At 46.0% G+C, this 18,773-nt stretch overlaps 1 long non-coding RNA gene across 2 annotated transcripts in view; it reads right to left on the reverse strand.

The window, feature by feature from the left end:
• The window catches only part of LOC103305908 (uncharacterized), a 335,760-nt gene that overhangs the window by 126,341 nt on the left and 190,646 nt on the right, over nucleotides 1-18,773 (reverse strand). For both annotated transcript variants that reach the window (XR_010592996.1, XR_010592995.1), the window contains one exon: nucleotides 8,534-8,816. This is a non-coding gene — a long non-coding RNA (uncharacterized LOC103305908). The remainder of the gene's footprint in view (nucleotides 1-8,533; nucleotides 8,817-18,773) is intronic.

Here is an 18,773-nt window from a genome sequence, read left to right on the forward strand (position 1 = left end):
TTACATAGTGGAAACTGAGCACTGTGTAATGCCCCCCAAATAGCTCTGTTTTGTCTATATATTATTAAACATGCCTGGGGCGGGGGTGTCGAACCATGACAAACCTGGCAGTTTATTTCTTTGCTGGATTCCAGCTCCCAAGGTCACTGTCAGGTTTAGAATTCCTTCTACCGGATGATCTCACTCTGCTTCCAAACAATATTCTCCCAGCAGACCTCCCCGGGTCTCTGTCACTTTAGAAATAAAACAAAACTATCAATTCCTTAATTGTTTCCCTTCCTCTCTAGGGCATCATAAACCACAGATGTCATTCAACAGCTAATATACTGCTCCTTCCCTCGCTCTAGCCATCCGGGGTCTTTCTCTCAGCTAGAGTGATAGCGAACTACCTGCAGGCTGCTTTTGTTGGCGGCCAGCACAGAAGGCTAGAACGGGAACCAGGGGACACGGGGAGGCAGAGCAGCTCCTTTCTGGAGGACTTCCAAACACAAGGCAGGAGTCTGTCTCGTTTGCTTTTCTCTGCTTTCCATTCATTGGTGGTATAGGTTTGTTTCCAAGAAAGTGAGGAATTAAGATCATTAGCACTAAAGTACTGTTGCCGGGTACTAAGTTTTTCAACCACAGCTCTGCTCACTCCTGACCTGCAGCCTCCCTCCCCCTAGTTCCCCTGCTGTTCCAGTCCTGAGCTCCGATACAGCTCTACTGATGCACCTCAGCCCTGTCCTGCAGCATCTCCACACACACCCCGCCGCCACTATTCCAGTCTTAGGCTTGCAACACAGTTCTGACAATGCCCTTCAACCTTGTCTTACAGCATCCCTGCTGTTCCAGCCCTTGGCTCCCCGTGCAGTTCTGCCAACGAACCCCAGCCCTGCCTGATGCATCCCCCTACTAGCCCATTCTTGGGCTCCTCACTCAGTGAAGCCAGCACCCCTGTGTCTTGTCCGGCAGCACCTCTTGCTGTTTCAGTCCTGGGCTCCCCGCACAGTACTGCCCTGCTAGCCAATTCTTGCCACCCCCGCACCTCTCTTCCCTCGAATCTGGTCCCGAGGCTCCCCTTACGTCAGGAACTGCTCGCTGCACAGGTCTCTGTAAGCAGTTACACGATACAGTCTCAGGAGAGAACAAGGAAGCTACAAGGAAACTAGCCAAACCTTTCGATCCATTTATCAAAGCGCCTGCAGTTCCCATTTCAGGGCGAGTGAAACAATAAAACACATTGAGCATAGAAAGCTGCATCCAGAGCATTTTATTAAATGTAGGGAAAAAAATAAATAAGTGCAGACCTGTTGGCTCATGCCAACGCTTGTTCTACATCAAACGCCTCTGGTCCCAGACTAATGGTGTTATGTAGGCTGCTATATTGGTTCCCTGCTTTATGATACTGCCCCTTATGCTTGCGATTTATTCTCTCGAGTTCAGCAATTATTTGCCATATTCCCCTCAAATGTGACTTATTGAATCATTGCTATAATGTCTGTAACAAGCCCCATTACATGTTGTCTGCAGGCTGTGAACTACAGATCTTCAGCACAGACATTGAGCAAAAGGGGATAATTCCATTAGCTGGCCTCGGTAATAGACTGTTGGCCAATAGTTATGGAGAGAGGCAGCGCTGCCTAGTAAACAGAGCCCTGGAGAGGGACCCAGAAGACTTGAGTTCTGTTTCCAGATCCTCCACTGATTGCTGAGTGAATATGGGCAAGTCACTTTGCCTCCCTCTGTGCCTCAGTTTCCCCATGTGAAAAGCCAGGATAATATTATTCCTTTGTAACGTTCTTTGAGATCTATGAATGAAAACACTATGCAGGAGCTAGGTCTTGTCTCTTATTACGTGCACCAGCCACGATAGCAAGCAGAACAAACATCTCACATGCTCACCTTACTTGTGAGCTTGCTAGCCCTGGCCTGTGGTACAGAAAGGCAGGGCAATAATGGTAAAGCCATGGAGGGTCGGGTCACCATAGTTTAGGCCAACCCATGCTGGCTTTAGAGCAGGCTCTAAGCCACATTAAGTGTGCCTGAGTACAAAAAGTGAAGATGTTGTATTTAAAATTGGGTGGAAAAAGAATTTGGGGCTAAGACCCCACTGAAAATCTAGCCCCAAAGTCTTGGGGTTTAGCTTCTGAGAGGTGGACAAAGATCTGGGACAGTTATTACAATCAAATCCCATTTATCTCCTCCTGACTGCTTGGGATACACTAGAGCACGGAGAGAGGCTCACTTTGAAAGTTGGGTTTTATCATCTGCAGGATTATTAGCAGGTGTGACGGGGATTTTTTTTCTGCAGAAGAATAAATCAGTTCCTTCTTCTTCCGACTTGTCTGAACACCTCATTTAAACATTTATCATAGGGCACGGCATGCGATCTTCTTTACAAATTGAGGTGTTACACAGCCTTGAATGAGCTGACACGCTGCAGATAGCATTGTGAGTATTTTGTCACCCTGATATTTTGCAGTGTAGTTGTGTATCACTTTTGACTGCTGCTTGTTCACGAGATGTAATGATCCTTTTTAAACAGTGCCACTATAATTAAAGTTTTATACAAATCTTCAAAAGAGGAGTGGGGGGAGGAAGAGCCTTCTTCAAAACAGACTTACAAAGAGATGTCACAGAGGGAGAAAGCGAAACTCTGACATGTGTAGCAATCACTTTGCGACTCCAAATCCCTCAGAAATGTTTAACCGACGCTCAGGATTCAAGTACTAATATATATAAAACCAGCAGCACCTACATAGCATTTCTGGATTCTACTGATTGATTAAGGACTGCCTGCCGCTGGAAGACTAGACTCAGAAGACTTGATTCACCACATTACTTCAGTCTGATGCTGGTGTAACTCCAACAGTTCTGGTGTCACACTGGAGTAATGCCTGCAGAGAATCAGGCCCTGAGAAGCAAAGAGGCTTGTAGAACTAATTGGCTCTCAGTTTCTCTATTTCAATGCACAGAAAATAGTATACTACTACCTAGGGTTCTAGCTATCTACCAACACTTCCTGGACAAGATTACTTGGGTTTATTATCAAATAACATTCAATCAGTGCACACCAAGCGTAATTAGTTATGTTTATGATGCTGATTTTTCTGAACATCCTCAAAAAATTGTTCTTAAAATGCTCATTTTACTAAATCTGGAAATATCGGTGGTGAGGAGATGAAACTGCAAACAGGCAGCCCAATTCTGGCTGGTGCCTGGGGCAAAATGTCTGGATGAGTCACTGAATTATCTGAAGCTCTTGAAACTGTAGATCTTGATCTGAAAGCCACATCTCTCTTTCTCCCTCCATGTTTCAGTGCTTTTCACTTCTTCAGAGGAGAACAGGACTCCAAGAGGAAGCATGTGCTGCACTAGGAGTCAGGAGACCTGCAGTCTAAGTTCTCCACTGGCCTTCTCTGTGACCAGGGGCAAGCCTCTTCACCCCTGTTTTCCATCTGCTTTGTCTGTTTAGGTTGTGATCTCTTCAGGGTAAACAGTTTCTCTTTCTGTGTTCATACAGCAGCTAGAGCAACGGGGCCCTGATTGCAATATAAGCTAGCAAACAAAACCTATGTTCAGGGGCAGCTAAAACTGTTTGAAGGCACCCCGTCCATCCCCATGGAAATAAGAAGTGAAGAGGAAACACTAGTGCACTCCTTTCCATCTTTGTATTGCCTGCAACACTGTCCATAACAAACGTCTATCCAAAAGCTATACATACTCCAGCTCCATCCAGCTGGGGGTCAAAATGCAAAACCTTAATAGGGACCTCATGTGTTATATCAGCAGATTTAGCACTGTCCCAAATTCTGTGCACTGGGGATGTTTTTGTACCTTAACACTGCTGAGGTCACTGCTAAAGGTCTCAGTGCGGAGGTAAGCAGTGATAACAGGCCAGGCCAAAGACTGAGCCATTGCTCTGAGGGCTGGGCATGGATAAATTTCTGTGGGTGCTTTGGGGAGCAGATATGGGTCAGGGAGATAGATTACCCAAGGCTCTGGATAACGTAGCATGGTGCTGGGGTTGTCATGACGACCCCATGTCATTCACGACAAACACCCTACCACAAATGAGACAAGAGCTGCAGATGGAAGACCCTGCAGCCAGCCCCGTCTGCGAAGGTGATCCAAATTCAGTGTACGAGCAGCATCAGCACTTGGCGTGTCACCAGACGGGCTGCTGCCACCTCCAGGGTTGTTTCCCGGGACCTGCTGTCTGCCACATGTTTACACAACTCTGCTGCAGGGGAGGCAGTCTCTCTCTCACCATCCTGCTGAGCATCCCGAGGGGAAGTCTTTATTCCTGTGAGTGCTCCAGGACTGCACAGTAGGCGTGGACAGTTTGTTTTACAGTGTGTTCCCGGCCAGGAGAGCATTACTAAAGACCCCTCCAAAGCCAAACGCTGTGATGTAAAGAGCCCCCTGTTTTTTCAACACTCGAAATGCAGTTGAGCAGTTGTGGGGGGACTTGAGCTGATTGTTCCAGTCATGGCTTTGGTGTCATAATGAGCCATCTCAAAGGAGAATGATGATAATACTTTGGAGTTACACCATGGTTTCATCTGAGCATCCCAAAGCACTTTAACAAACATCCCCTAACTCAAAATCTAGTCGGTTTAAGAATGAAAAAAAATTAGACGTAGTTTAAGGTGCCACCTCTGCACCTGAATCCCCTTCTGGTTCAATCACACTCTCCTCTTTGATAAAAATATCTTTTCCCCTTCTCTGCTGCTGCAGGAAAGACCCACACAACCAGGAAGTAACTAGAGAGTGGAAGCTCTTAAACAGACTCTACGTGCAATGCTGGTAAAGTGCACAAAGCAAGCAGACTGAAAAGAAGAGAGAAACCTTTGCCACTCCTGCAATCTCTTGCTGTCACAATGCCTCAGCAGGAGTGGAATCGGCATGGTGCTATGAACACTGATGGAGCAATGCCGATTTCTACCTGCTGGGGATCTGGCCACAGGGATATGGTGACAAAGACAAGTAACACATTTTCAGACGTGTGATCTCTAAGTTGGACACATGCCTTGAAGCTCCTCCAGCCATTCTTGGGAATTATTAGTATTATTATTTGTATTACTGTAATGCTTCAGAGCCCGTCATGGACAGGACCCCATTGTGCTAGGCACTGTACGTGGCAGATGTTATTATCCGCCTTTAACCTATGGGGAAATAGCGAAGGGAAGTGATTTTCCCTCGGCTGTACAGTGAGTCAGTGGCATAGCTGGAGATAGAACCAGGTGAGTTCTGACTCCCAGCCCCAGATCTAATCACTGGACAACAATATTTCACCTCTTTCATCAGCTCCTTCCCTCTCAATTCCCCTCCCTTCTCTTCTCCCAGGGGTTCGTATTGACTATTGACAAACAGCACCATTATGATGTGCACTAAAGCTTGTGGTGGAACAAAAATTACAGGCTTTTAAACTGCGAAGCAGCAATTTCTGATGCAATGCTATCAGTGCTTGGCACAACTATCCCAAAGCACATCACTTGGGCGGCAAAGCTTGAGAGGTTTATGGGAGCTGGGAGGGTGAAGGATATAATCCCTAATGGTATTGCACTAACTCTTCTCAGCTAGGAAGGGCTGCATCAGTGTGATGGACTCCCGGATAAGCAGATTATCTCATCCACCCTCACAAAAGAAGCCTGACCCCTAATTTGTTAAGTCCAAAGATTAATGCTGAGTTAACCTCTAACAAACAGTTTAGAGACAGAGGTGGCAATGGGGCTCAGCACAGAGGAATTTCTCAGTGTCCTGTGGCACCAAATAGGAATCACACCAGGGTGATTCAGGTCCTCGGGCACAGGCTATTGTCTCTCTCGGTGGATTGTTTTGGGGAGGGTTATAATTTTTCACCACCGGACAGAGGTACTGTGGATTGGAAGTCAGTTGATTAGTTTTCTCTCCAGTGGGCAGCGTGCATTTAGGGGAGCTGTGCAGAAACACCGGCTGGGTCTTCCTTTCTCTGGCATCAGGGGCTTTCAATACAAGCGTTAGTTCTTTTTACTTTCTAGGTAGGGATACCGACCCGAGGGACTGGTAGGTTACAAACGTTACACTGTTGGGCCTCTGAGGCTGTAGAGCCAAATCTGAGTCTCAAATGCAAACCCAGGAGAAACTTTTCAACTCCTTTGGGCCCAAGTCACCATTTCCCTGCAATGAGGGTGCATTCCCTCATTCATGCATTCCCCAGTGCAAAGAGGGTGAAAATCATCGTCCCCGTGAGTCAGCAGCATTGTGCACTAATGGTCACACTCCACCACTCCAGATACAATGATTTTTTGCCCCAGGACTTCAGGGCATTAGAACCTATAATCTGTATAAGGCACAAAAGCAAAACCCATTGACTTCCTGAGCTGTCCATCTCCCACCAGCAGCTCCTATCTGTCTCCTAAGATATCTGGCTCACCACAGGATTCTCTTTGCTTTAATGGTTACACTTCTATGTCTGCAAAAGAAAACTTGAGAAAAGCCCCATGAACTGTTGGAGGGTGACTTTGGTTTATATATATATATATTTTAAGTGTGTGACAATCTCATTCGGTCTTATCTGACCAAACCTTGGAAAGACATCCCAGAGAGCAGGGGCATCTCAGCACTGCATCTGGAAATGCTCGCAGAGCTGATGCTGCGCTCAGAGACAAGAAATCACCTTGGAGTCCAAAGACTTGGAAAGGAGATAGTCACCTTGGAAACGAGGAGTGATGGCCGTGCACGGAACTCTGGCCTCCACTTCCTCAGCCCATTGGGAAAGGGAACCACAGCCCGGTTGGGGAGGGAAGGATGTGAAGGATGACCCAGTGAATGAGGACTGGGTCAGAGGTAGCTGGTGCACACATGGAAAAAAGCTGAGTTCCAGCCTTACTTAACAGAAGTCCCGAATGCTTCACTTGAACAAGACAAACACTTCTAATTGTGTGTGTGTGTGTTTAATATTAAAGTGCGGTTCCACTCCAAAATGTGGCTATGAAGCCCAGTTTTCTGACTACACTTTGATTTTTATTAATTGAATCATTATTCACAATTGTTGGGTGACGAGTTTATCCAGTTTGCAGCCTATGGGGTGGGCCTCACACTCTTCATTCATGGCATGTCACTGGTCTCTTAAGTCACCTAGTATTGTTTCCGTTCCTGATTGGGTGACTGAAACTTTTTAAACTGGGTAACACGCAGCAAGCATTGAATATGTTTGTTCACACACAAGCCCCACATGGACCGAAGATTCCCCATACCTCTGTATGAACACACCTCATTCATGCAGTGACTAAATACAGTAATAATATAGATACTACTTTGTCTTTGTACAGGGGGCAAACGTGCCTCTTGTGACCAGTTGTTTGGGAGGCCAAGGAGTGTTTGCAAGCATCATTTAGCAGCCTTCATCTAGCTATTGTAATGGGGCTATTGGCATTCAACTCAGAGGGCCAAGTTCATCCCTGACATGACTCCACTGCAGCTAATTGTAATTACAGAGGCATTAATTGGAGAGGCCCTCAGTTGATGTCAATCAGCAAAGCTCCATTGAAGTCGTTGGAGCTATACCAATTTACATGATCTGTCCAATGGATTTACACCAAGGATAACTTTGACCCATCACATTAAAGTTCACTTGCTGTCCTGCAGGGAACACACAATTGGAACCACTGACCGGACCAGCAAACCTAGCCTTTGGTGTATTGGTAAGCCATCGGTGGTTGGAACGTAATAATATGTCCCTTTAAACCTGATAACCCTGGCAGTCCTCAACCTGTTACATACAATAAAACCTGTTCCTGGATCAGTAAAACACTCTCGCATGGGGCGAGTTTGCACCACAAGCCAATACAATACTTCGTGAGCTCTTTCCCAAGGAAATCTGGAGTGCACTGGCAACAGTACCAAATGTCTGGAGCTGTCAGAGAGATTTCATCACCCAGGAACTTGACATTTCCGTAACAGGAGATCCAGAGATAAAAGTTGTCACTTCAAGTTTGTTGCCCCCCCCCCCCCCCCCGCAACCCCCAGTGATACGATTGGGATCATCTGGTAGTACAGAGGCTGAATTCTCTTACTGCTGCTGCTTTTTTATAACAAAAAAATGACTTAGAATTGATGATTCCTGGTATGAAGCAGTTTGTCACCTGTGCTTTTATGATTACAGCAACTAAGGGGAAAAAGATGTCCTTTCAGATAAGCATTTGAAAGGGGGAAAAATAGAAGCTTTCAAAGGGTCTTTGTTCTCTTGAAGTGCTCTCGCTCCAGAAGCCTGGCAGATTTCTCTGGAGGAGGGGAAGGAGGTGGAATTTAAAAACAAAATGCGTTCTCGTTTTCAAACTGTTTCATATTAGCAGTCATCAATTATGGAATTTGCCTTGACTAATGTTTCAGGCCATTATATCACCCTCGATGTTTATAATTGGATCCTAAATTAGGATTAATTCTCAAGGAAAAGGTTCCATGCTAAACAGGTTGTTTCGCTCTCTGTGGAACTCCCGGTGACATTCTCGTTACTAAAATAATCATTTGCTTTTTAACATTTATATGGAGAGATAAAAAAACGGCTAACCTTTTTCAAACGCTCTACAATCCCGGCTTAGGTCACTGTGGGGAATGAGGCTGGTGGCTCATGTCATCTTAGTTGTTCGTAGTGACAGGTGCCAACTGCAGCATCACAGCACTTGGGTTTGGAGTTGGTTCTGTTTTAGAAGGAGGTGCAGGCTACAAGTTTGGGTCAGGAAGAAAAGATTGATACCAATCATCCCAAGACAGAATAGTCCATGGAGATGGGGTCACACTCCACGTGGATCCTAGTGAAATGTGCTGGCTGGGGTTGCCCAGAATGCCGCTGCCTGGAAGACAAATCACACGGATCAGGGCTGTCAATGTGGCCTTTCTCACAGGCATCATGTTCACTTTTCAGTTACATTTTTTGCAGCTGCTAAACATGAAACAGGGAGGTGACAAAGGGCAGGAAGAAAAGTCATCCTTGTGGCCTTAATGAATGTGAGTGTCACTATCATTGGAGCTCAGAAGGAGCGCCTTCCCCGAATACTTATCCTTCCTCGTTGATATGCATCCCACCAGCCAGGGCCAGTCCCTCTGCCAGGGTTGATGGCTTGTGTTTGCAGAGTTGGGGCACATCTAAATAAAAGCCTAGGCCCTACAGTCTGATCTGTTTGTCTCACGGAGATAACAGATGAGCCTTTGCCACTCTGACAGCGCGAGGCCGCACACAAAGGGTGACCTTTAGTGTGCCATTAATTTACAGACCAACCCAATTTCCAGTCTCACTCGAGGGCATAATCACATCAATTAAAGCCTTTCATTTTGAAATTCTCCCTATGAGCCTGATATAAGAGGCAAACCGCAGTGAGTGTGTGTGTGTGTGTGTGAGAGAGAGAGAGAGAGAGAGAGAGAATGGGGGGACCAGAGAGACAGTTAGAAGCTGCTTCGTTGCTATTTGACAGGGTTTAGGCAGATAAGCGTAACATCGGGAGGAAATGGGGGAAACCCCAGCGTGGATTAAATGAGAACCAACTCAGTGAACCCAAACGCAACCTTTGGTGACAAGAGTGGTGCTTTGGCGAATTGCAGGAGGCTGTGAAAGAAACCGGTAACACAAGAGTCCCAGGACACGTGCCTAGAGCTTAGAGAACTGGCTCATGGTTAGAGGGGACAGGAGTTGTGAGACAAGTGTTGGAACCAGGATTGTCCTTGGCTGAGCTGAATGTTATAATAATTGATGGGGGGATGACAAACAATTGACTAGTTGTTACTAGATGAAAGTTCAGAGGAAGGAGAAGGTGCTGGTGACCATGTAAGAAAAGTGTTTTCCTTTCCAAAGGCCTTTCATAGAACCCTTGACAATGCTAACTCGGAAACCGAAAGAGAGAGTGCTCCTTTGGAAACACACTGCCTGATTCACCCCTCCATTGCGAGCCTGAAACTGTAGCATTCAGCGATGCTTCCCTGGAGAGGCCTGTCCTGATTTACCACAATAGAGATTGGAATTTCCCAACCTGCTGGGAAAAGTTTTGCCTCCTACCAGAGGTCTGCTCTGAGATGAGATGGGGTGTTGGTCCTTCAAAGTGTTCTAATGCTGGGACAGATGTGCCCTATTGTTTCCCTGTAGCAGCAATTAAGAGTGAATGAGTACTAGTCATGTGACTAAGATCCCTAGTTTCCCATGCTACTGGCCTACTTCTCTATATCAGAGACACGGGTACCCAAAGTTGGCCTCTGAGCTGCCGTGATGTCACCATGCTGCTCTTCAGATATAAACCGGGGCTGGGAAGCCAAGGCAGGGAGAGGCCATGTTCAGAGACCCAAAACCTCCCTACTGAGGCTGGGAAGGCAGAGCTGGAGCGAGCCCTGCTCTAAGCTCTACAACATGTGCCTAAGGAACAGACATAGGCCCCAGGAGATCTGGGCTCTACGCCTGGCTTTGGCAGTGACTGACTGTCTGAATTGGGCAGTCTCTTACCCTTTCAGTGTCCCAGTTTTACCATCTTTAAAATGGAAACAATGAGATGTCACTACCTCACAGAGAGGTTGTGAGGCCAAAATTAGTCCAGGTGAATTTCTGATTCCTTTTCCGACACTGGGTAGCACCTTGCTTGGTGAATTGTCCCATTGATTTCATCTGGTCTGATAGAAGAGTCCTCAATAAGCCAGAGTCTCCTCTTTCTCATCCCTATTTTACATCAGTATCACTCCACCCACTCCAACGGCGTTACCCCTGATTTACAACAGTATAAGGGAGAGAAGAACCAGGCCCATTGTGGGTCGGGGTAGAACAATCAGTCCCTGATCATCAAACAGCTTGTACTAGCATAAAAGCCGTGACCGATTTTTACATCTAGTTAGTTAAACCAGTGGAGTTATACGTCTGGACATGCACGTCTCGGTTAAGTCTAGCTCCACTGCAAGTTAAACCAATATAACCCAGATTTAAAATGATAAAAGAAAATCTACATGGGGTTTTCATCAGTTTAACCAAAGAATCTTTAAAACTGATTTGGGAACATAGGACTTCAGACTGGACAGCATCTCCTGGGTCAACAAGTCCGTTCCCTGCTATTGCAGGGAAACCCTGTTTGTCTGTATGTAGACAAGGCCTGGGTGCAAGTCACTAGAGGGGGCAAAGTGGTGTTAGCAATGTTGACTCCATCTTCCACCCAGTGCTATCACCATGATAGCGTTTGTAATGCAGTTTACAGCCCTTCCGAATGACTTTACAGTGAGGCATTGTTATTATTTACTAAACAGGTTGTGTATTCCTTAACAGAAATTTCATTAGGAGCATTAGGTAGAGATAGTCACCAGCCCAGAACCTACACGTAATTATGTGTAATTATTATGCCTGTATGTTTGGAATAATGATCGCTCCTGAGCTCTGAGGCCAAGAAGCAGAGTCAATTGGAACGGGAGCTATTTATTTTTTCTTTAACCGTTTTCTTCCACTCTTAATTTGTTTTCACATCTCTTAACGAGCGGTAAGTGATTGCAAGTGATGCCTAGCAGCGTCTGACCCCCCATTTCTCCTTTATTTGTAAAGCCGGAGAATTACTAAAACCGTGGGTGAGAGAAAGGGGAGGGGCTTTGCCTGAACACATCTCAAACCCGCAGGGGCTGCACAGTGACAACAGAATAAGTGGGAGGAGAGCGTGTGGCTATGTGCCTCCATGACTGTCTGCTCCTGCTGTTACAGCGAATATGAAGAAGAAAACACATCAGGAAGTGGAATGGCCCCAGGAGGTGGAATGGCCTACTGGATCGGTATATTTATTTAAAAAAAAAAAAAACTACCAAAACAAGATGCTCCACTGCACACACTTCTGGACAAATTTGTGACAGATGTGCAGTCATGTTGCTTAATGCACTATTGGAAGGTGCTCAGATACCATGGTGATGGGCATGGTAAGAAAAACTATCTAGACTAGACTGGAACAGGCAGGGCCTTGGAATCTGAGTCAGGAAACCTAGGTTTGTTCCCAACTCTGCTGTGTCCCAGGCAAATCATTTCCTCTCTTTGTGCCTCTGTTTCCACTCCCATCCTTTGTCTGTCTACTCTGATTGGCAGCTCTTTGGGGTGGGAGGGTCCCTGGGGGTGGGGTGTACAGCGCAAGCAGAGCTGGGGTTTTAGGTGGTACTGTAATAATATTCATAACAACATGGTTCTTGTATAGATGATAAGCTGCACGGTGACCAGCGGGAGTTTTCAGAGGGGAGACTTCACTGAGTAAATATATTTGTTTTGCTCTTAGCCAAGGAAGCTCCTGCACACCCATTCCTTGGAGAAATGATCTGTCTGCATTGATTCTATTCGCTCGGTGCTGTCTAGTGGGTAGAGCAGAAGACCGGCAGTCAGGACTTCTAGCTTCTAGTTACAGACTTGAACTGACTTGTTGGATCACCTCAAACAGGTCACTTACCTGGAACCAGTCTGTGCCTCAGCTGATCCAGCAATAAAATAATTATAATATTAACATACCTCACGGTGAGGAGATTGCAAAACTGACAAAAAGCTATCCCTGCCTTCTCACTGAGACCTAACTGGTAAGACTATTGTGAACTCTTTCCTCTTGGGAAACCCAATAACAATTATTAGAGAATTATACAAGCCAACTATAGAATTCACTAGGTTAGGTTAAAAAAAATTGCAGACACAATATTATTTAGATTAATCAAGACTAGAGATGACTGAGGGACCTAACCCAACAAAGGGAATGGCCAACCAAGTCGCAAATAATTCCCATTGCTGACAAGGTATTGCATACTGGAAGGAATAGTTTGATCCGCTCACACACTTTGCTGGGTTCTGAACCAGCTCTAACCACTCAAGTAAAAGACTTGGGCATCAGTGTGGACAGTTCAGTGGAAACAACTGCCAGTGCAGCATTGGTCGATCAAATCCACCAGAATGTTAGAATACATCACGAACAGGATGGAAAACAATAATGGAAATATTACTGGGCCATGATGTCAATAAATCAATGGCTTGCCCGCCCCTGGAACGCTGCATTCAGTACTGTTCGCCCTATCTCTACAGAGAGCTAGCAGAAGTAGAAAGGTTCAGACACAGGTGAGGGAAATGATTAAAGGCATGGAGAGGCTTGTGTAGGAAAAGGGGTTGAAAAGTTTGGAACTGTTTGGTTCAGAGAGGAAACATATAAGAGAGGACATCACATAACAATAAGGCCGGGAGGCTCTAACTCAGAGCTTTGATCAGCTCCACCGTTTGAAGTCTCTGAGTGGTTAATTGCTCCCCGGTGATGAGGGGCGGAGCTAAGCTGAGCTAAGCAGGGATACTTGGTATAAAAAGTATGATTTCAATAATTTCCATCCCACCATCAACCTCAGCCTAGATCAATCCACACAAGCGGTCCATTTCCTGGACACTACTGTGCTAATAAGCGATGGTCACATAAATACCACCCTATACCGGAAACCTACTGACCGCTACACTTACCTACATGCCTCCAGCTTCCATCCAGGACACACCACACGATCCATTGTCTACAGCCAAGCTCTAAGATATAACCGCATTTGCTCCAATCCCTCGGATAGAGACAAGCACCTACAAGATCTCTATCAAGCATTCTTAAAACTACAATACCCACCTGCTGAAGTGAAAAAACAGATTGACAGAGCCAGACGAGTACCCAGAAGTCACCTCCTACAAGACAGGCCCAACAAAGAAAATAACAGAACACCACTAGCTGTCACCTTCAGCCCCCAACTAAAACCTCTCCAGCGCATCATCAGAGATCTACAACCTATCCTGAAAGATGATCCTTTACTCTCACAGATCTTGGGAGACAGACCTGTCCTCGCTTACAGACAACCCCCCAACCTAAAGCAAATACTCACCAGCAACCACACATCACTGAACAAAACCACTAACCCAGGAACCTATCCTTGTAACAAACCCCGATGTCAACTCTGCCCACATATCTATTCCAGTGACATCATCATAGGACCTAATCACATCAGCCATACCATCAGGGGCTCGTTCACCTGCACATCTACCAATGTGATATATGCCATCATGTGCCAGCAATGCCCCTCTGCCATGTACATTGGCCAAACCGGACAGTCTCTACGCAAAAGAATTAATGGACACAAATCTGACATCAGGAATCAAAATACTCAAAAACCAGTGGGAGAACACTTTAACCTGTCTGGTCATTCAGTGACAGACCTGCGGGTGGCTATATTACAACAGAAAAACTTCAAAAACAGACTCCAAGGAGAAACTGCTGAGCTAGAATTGATATGCAAACTAGACACAATCAACTCCGGTTTGAATAAGGACTGGGAATGGCCGAGCCATTACAAACATTGAATCTATCTCCCCTTGTAAGTATTCTCACACTTGTTATCTAACTGTCTGTCTGTACTGGGCTAGCTTGATTATCACTTCAAAAGTTTTTTTTTCTCTTAATTAATTGGCCTCTCAGAGGTGGTAAGACAACTCCCACCTGTTTATGCTCTCTGTATGTGTGTATATATATCTCCTCAATATATGTTCCATTCTATATGCATCCGAAGAAGTGGGCTGTAGTCCACGAAAGCTTATGCTCTAATAAATTTGTTAGTCTCTAAGGTGCCACAAGTCCTCCTGTTCTTCTTTTTGCGGATACAGACTAACACGGCTGCTACTCTGAAACCTTGGTATAAAAAGTCACTTACTAACAGGAGATGCAAACACAGAAAGCTACCAGGAGAGTTCTGGAGGGAGCGGCTTTCCTTCCAGGTTCAGCGCTATGTGTGATATCCAGAGGGCCAGAGATGGAACAGTGGTGGTGACCTGCAATGAATGGGCCACGTTTTCTTTCCTGCCTGAACCCAGAAGGGACAAAGTGCCAGTTGGTGGCTGTGCTGCGGAGAAGATTCCGGGATTCGAGGGGCAAGTAAAAAGAACAGGAGTACTTGTGGCACCTTAGAGACTAACAGATTTATTTGGGCATAAGCTTTCATGGGCTAAAACCCACTTCATCGGATGCATGCAGTGGATAATACAGTAGGAAGATATATGTACACAGAGAACATGAAAAAATGGGTGTTGCCATACCAACTCTAACAAGACTAGTCAATTAAGGTGGGCTATTATCAGCAGGAGAAAAAAAACGTTTGTAGTGGTAATCAGGATGGCCCATTTCAAACAGTGGACAAGAAGGTGTGAGTAACAGCAGGGGAAAATTAGCATGGGGAAATAGTTTTTACTTTGTGTAATGACCCATCCACTCCCAGTCTTTATTCAAGCCTAATTTAATGGTGTCCAGTTTGCCAATGGTGTTGCTAGAGAGCGAGGCTTGGAAAACACCAGTCCCCCAGGTCTAAGGAAGAAAGCAGCTGGCCACCATGGAGTCAGAGAAAGAGGAAGTCAGAGAGGAGGCTGGGTAGTTCATAACAGCTAGAGGCCGTATGTCATAGCGGCATTCTGCACAGCTGGAGATAGGCTCTGGCCATCAGATAGAAGAGGATGGGGAGGGATTCCACACAGCTGGAAGTTTCCAGTTGATTCCAGATCCTCAATGTGGAAACTGTGGAAGAGACCTCTCAAAAGCCAACTGGTCCAAAGGAATGGAGAGATGTACGGGACACACCTGTGGATGGCAGGTCTGCCCAACCTGTAAGAAAATCATGCTTGTCCACAAGAAGTTCTCCAACCATCCAAGAAAGACAGACAAGCCTTGTTGGGAATTCAATACTCAGGAGAATTAAAAGAACATTCTGCAAGGGATAGGCAGGCAACAGGACAGTGTGCTGTCTTCCCAGAGCCAAGACACAAGACATTACTGTATCATTGGATAAGCTTTGAAAGTCGACAGAAAAAGAATCCATTGTTGATGGCTCCTAACGGCACTAATGGCGCTGTGTGGTGAGATGTCATGCAGATAGCAGATGACATCAGGGAACTTGGAAGCAAACTGAAGAAGAAGAATGTCCAACCAATCTTCTCAGAGAGACTTCCTGTCCCAAGAGCAAGGGAAGGCAGAAGAATTAAAGGAGTGTAATGTAATTACTGCCAATCAACACGGGTTTATGGAAAACAGATCCTGTCAAACTAACTTGGCCCTACACTAGTTAACATTTTTATTAATGACCTGGAAGAAAAACATAACTCCTCACTTATAACATTTGCAGGTGACACACAAAATGGGGAGAGGTAAATAAGGAAGGGGACAGGTCATGGATATAAAGTGATCTAGATGCTTGGTGTGCTAGGCATAAGCAAACAACCTGCATTTTAAATGATGCAGTGAAGGTAAACCAGACTTTCCTACTTACCATTTCTCACATTACAAGAACAAGGATGAGTCAATGACATTGAAAGCCAACATACTTAAAACGGAAACAAAATTTTGAAATATTTTTGCACAATACATAATTAGCCCACAAGATTGCAATTAGGCCAAGAGCCTCGGCAGACTCAAAAAAAGCATTAAGCATTTGTCTGGGTGGTGAGAACACCCACAATTACATCCCATAGGATTAACTTGTATTTTTTTCTTTTAGGAGGAACCTAAACCCTCATGCTTCAGGGCATAAATCAACGTCCAAGTGACAGGGGTTAGGAAGAAACTTCCCCTCTGGGTAGGCTGTGCCACAACGGTCCATTAAGCAGCTTCTTCCATCTTCCTCTGAAGCAGCTGGTACTGGCCACCTTTGCAGATAGGATACTGGATTAGATGGCACCCTGGTGGGATCTGTTATGGGTCCTAGGCTCCTCTGATAGAAACGGTTTGGAGAGGAAGTGGCTGGAGCTGCAGGCACGGGGAGTCCATTCAGTGAGAGCCAGGGAGAACGCAGAGAAGAGATGTGCACTCTTCCTACATGTTCCGCTCATCCCAAATTACTCCACCCTGCCCCATAACCCCCTCTGCAATGCCTTCTGCCACCTGTCAGCAGAGGCTGCCAACACACCACGCAGACAGTGGCCATCCTCTGCTTATTCATTATGAATGAAGGCATCCATCATTAATGACAGGCCCTTTTATCTAATTAAGGGAGCTGCTAGGTGGGACTCATCATGCCGGGTACCTGACTGGGACTGTGTGGAACTTACTAAGTGCGGAGTTGCTCTCCGTGCCTGGGAGTCTTCAGCTGGCATGTGCCAATCATGCCTGACTCCCCTCATCGTGTTCTCTCCTGGGTATTCCTAAATTGCAGCAGCCAGAAGCCTGGAGGAATCAAAGTGTTTGCGAAGGAAAACAGAGCTACACAGAGACAATGTTGAATGTAAATACCAGTTAAATATGCATTACCATATGCCCGCGCCGTCACTGTCTGTTAGGAGGCAACACAAGCCAGTCAGAAGATGTAGAAGCGAAGAGCTGGAAGCTCAGAAGGACGCATGCCAGCCTGGCACCCCACCAGCCCACGCTGGAACCATTGCTCATGTAAATAAACATCTGTGGATCTGCTCTGGGTCTCCTCCCAAATGAGCATAGCCTGCTGCAGGCCTGTCTCTGTGGGCTCTGGACCTCTGCCAATGGCACCTCTTCCACCCACGGATCTTGTGACTACTCGGGCAGATACAGAGAGGAGGCTGGAGTCTGCCTCCTTCCATATTAATCCCATGGGGAAAAGCGGCTATGAACTGGCTCCCAAGTAAAACACAAATACTGATGAACCGCCTCTGAGGGCCAAATCCATGCTAGTCATGCCCAAATGACAGGGAGGCAGGACGGTCAGTTAAGGTGCTGGTCAGGGACTCAGCAGACCTGAGTTCAAATCCTGCCACTGGTACAGATTCCCTGTGCGACGTTGGGCAAACAACAGAATCTCTCAGTTCCATGTTTGTACAATGGTGATAATTGATCCTTCCTTTATCTGGCCAAAATATCACACAAACACAGGCACCCACCGCAGCAGCCTGCCCTCTGCAAATCATTCTTTCAGGAAACCGCTTTCGGGAGGAAGATCAGTCAGGTTTTCTCATCCACACTCTGCAGACGGCCGTGATGCAGATCTGACATTTGCAAGGCAGGCTGCCCCAGCCAGCCCTTCTCCTTTCAATGCCCCTGACTGGGCCTGCAATTTTAATGGACATGCTGAGCCCAGATGGTAACTGTGGCTAATTATGCGGGCCTATGATATTAGCCCCAAATGTTTGATTCTCTCTGGAGTTTCCGAGGAGATCATAGCAAGTCTACTCGGGGTAGAAGGATTACACGAAGGACATTAATTGTTACCAGGTGGTACTGCGCATTTCAGTCATTTGCTTTGCATCAGTCCTGCTGCATAGGCACATGCCCCTGCTCCTCACACCTCCTTGCATTCACTCCCAGCCCCCATGGGACAGATTGACTCTGCTTTGTATCTTGCCACGGGGATTTCTTTCCTGGGAGGAAGGAAGGGTTTTGGTTGTTCATTTGGGGAGAAGGGGGTTGACTCTTAGGTGGGAAGATCATCCTGTCCCTTCAAAATTAGGAAGCCTGATGGAAATCAATGCTGTCTATCATCTACATACTCATCTCATCTCTGTGGTACCCCGGGGCCTCTTTAGGGGACCCCAGTTCCAAGGGAGTCGTGTGTGGGATTCTTACAGTTTGCATTCCCACCCCTTTCCTTTTCAGTGACAAAAAGGAAAAAGGAGAAGGGGGGGGGGAACTGAAAAACGAAACAATGGACATTTTTCTAACCTCAAGATTTCTGAACCTCCACATTCCTGTGAAAAATTGAAATAAATGGAAAATCATTCCTTTCCCAAATCCAAGGAGCAAAATCATCTGAAATTTTTCATGCAAACGTTACCATTCTTCAACCAGTTCAGGTCCTGACACTGAGCAATAACA

This window comes from Chrysemys picta, chromosome 16 (assembly GCF_011386835.1).
Source record: "Chrysemys picta bellii isolate R12L10 chromosome 16, ASM1138683v2, whole genome shotgun sequence".
NCBI lineage: Eukaryota > Metazoa > Chordata > Testudines > Emydidae > Chrysemys > Chrysemys picta.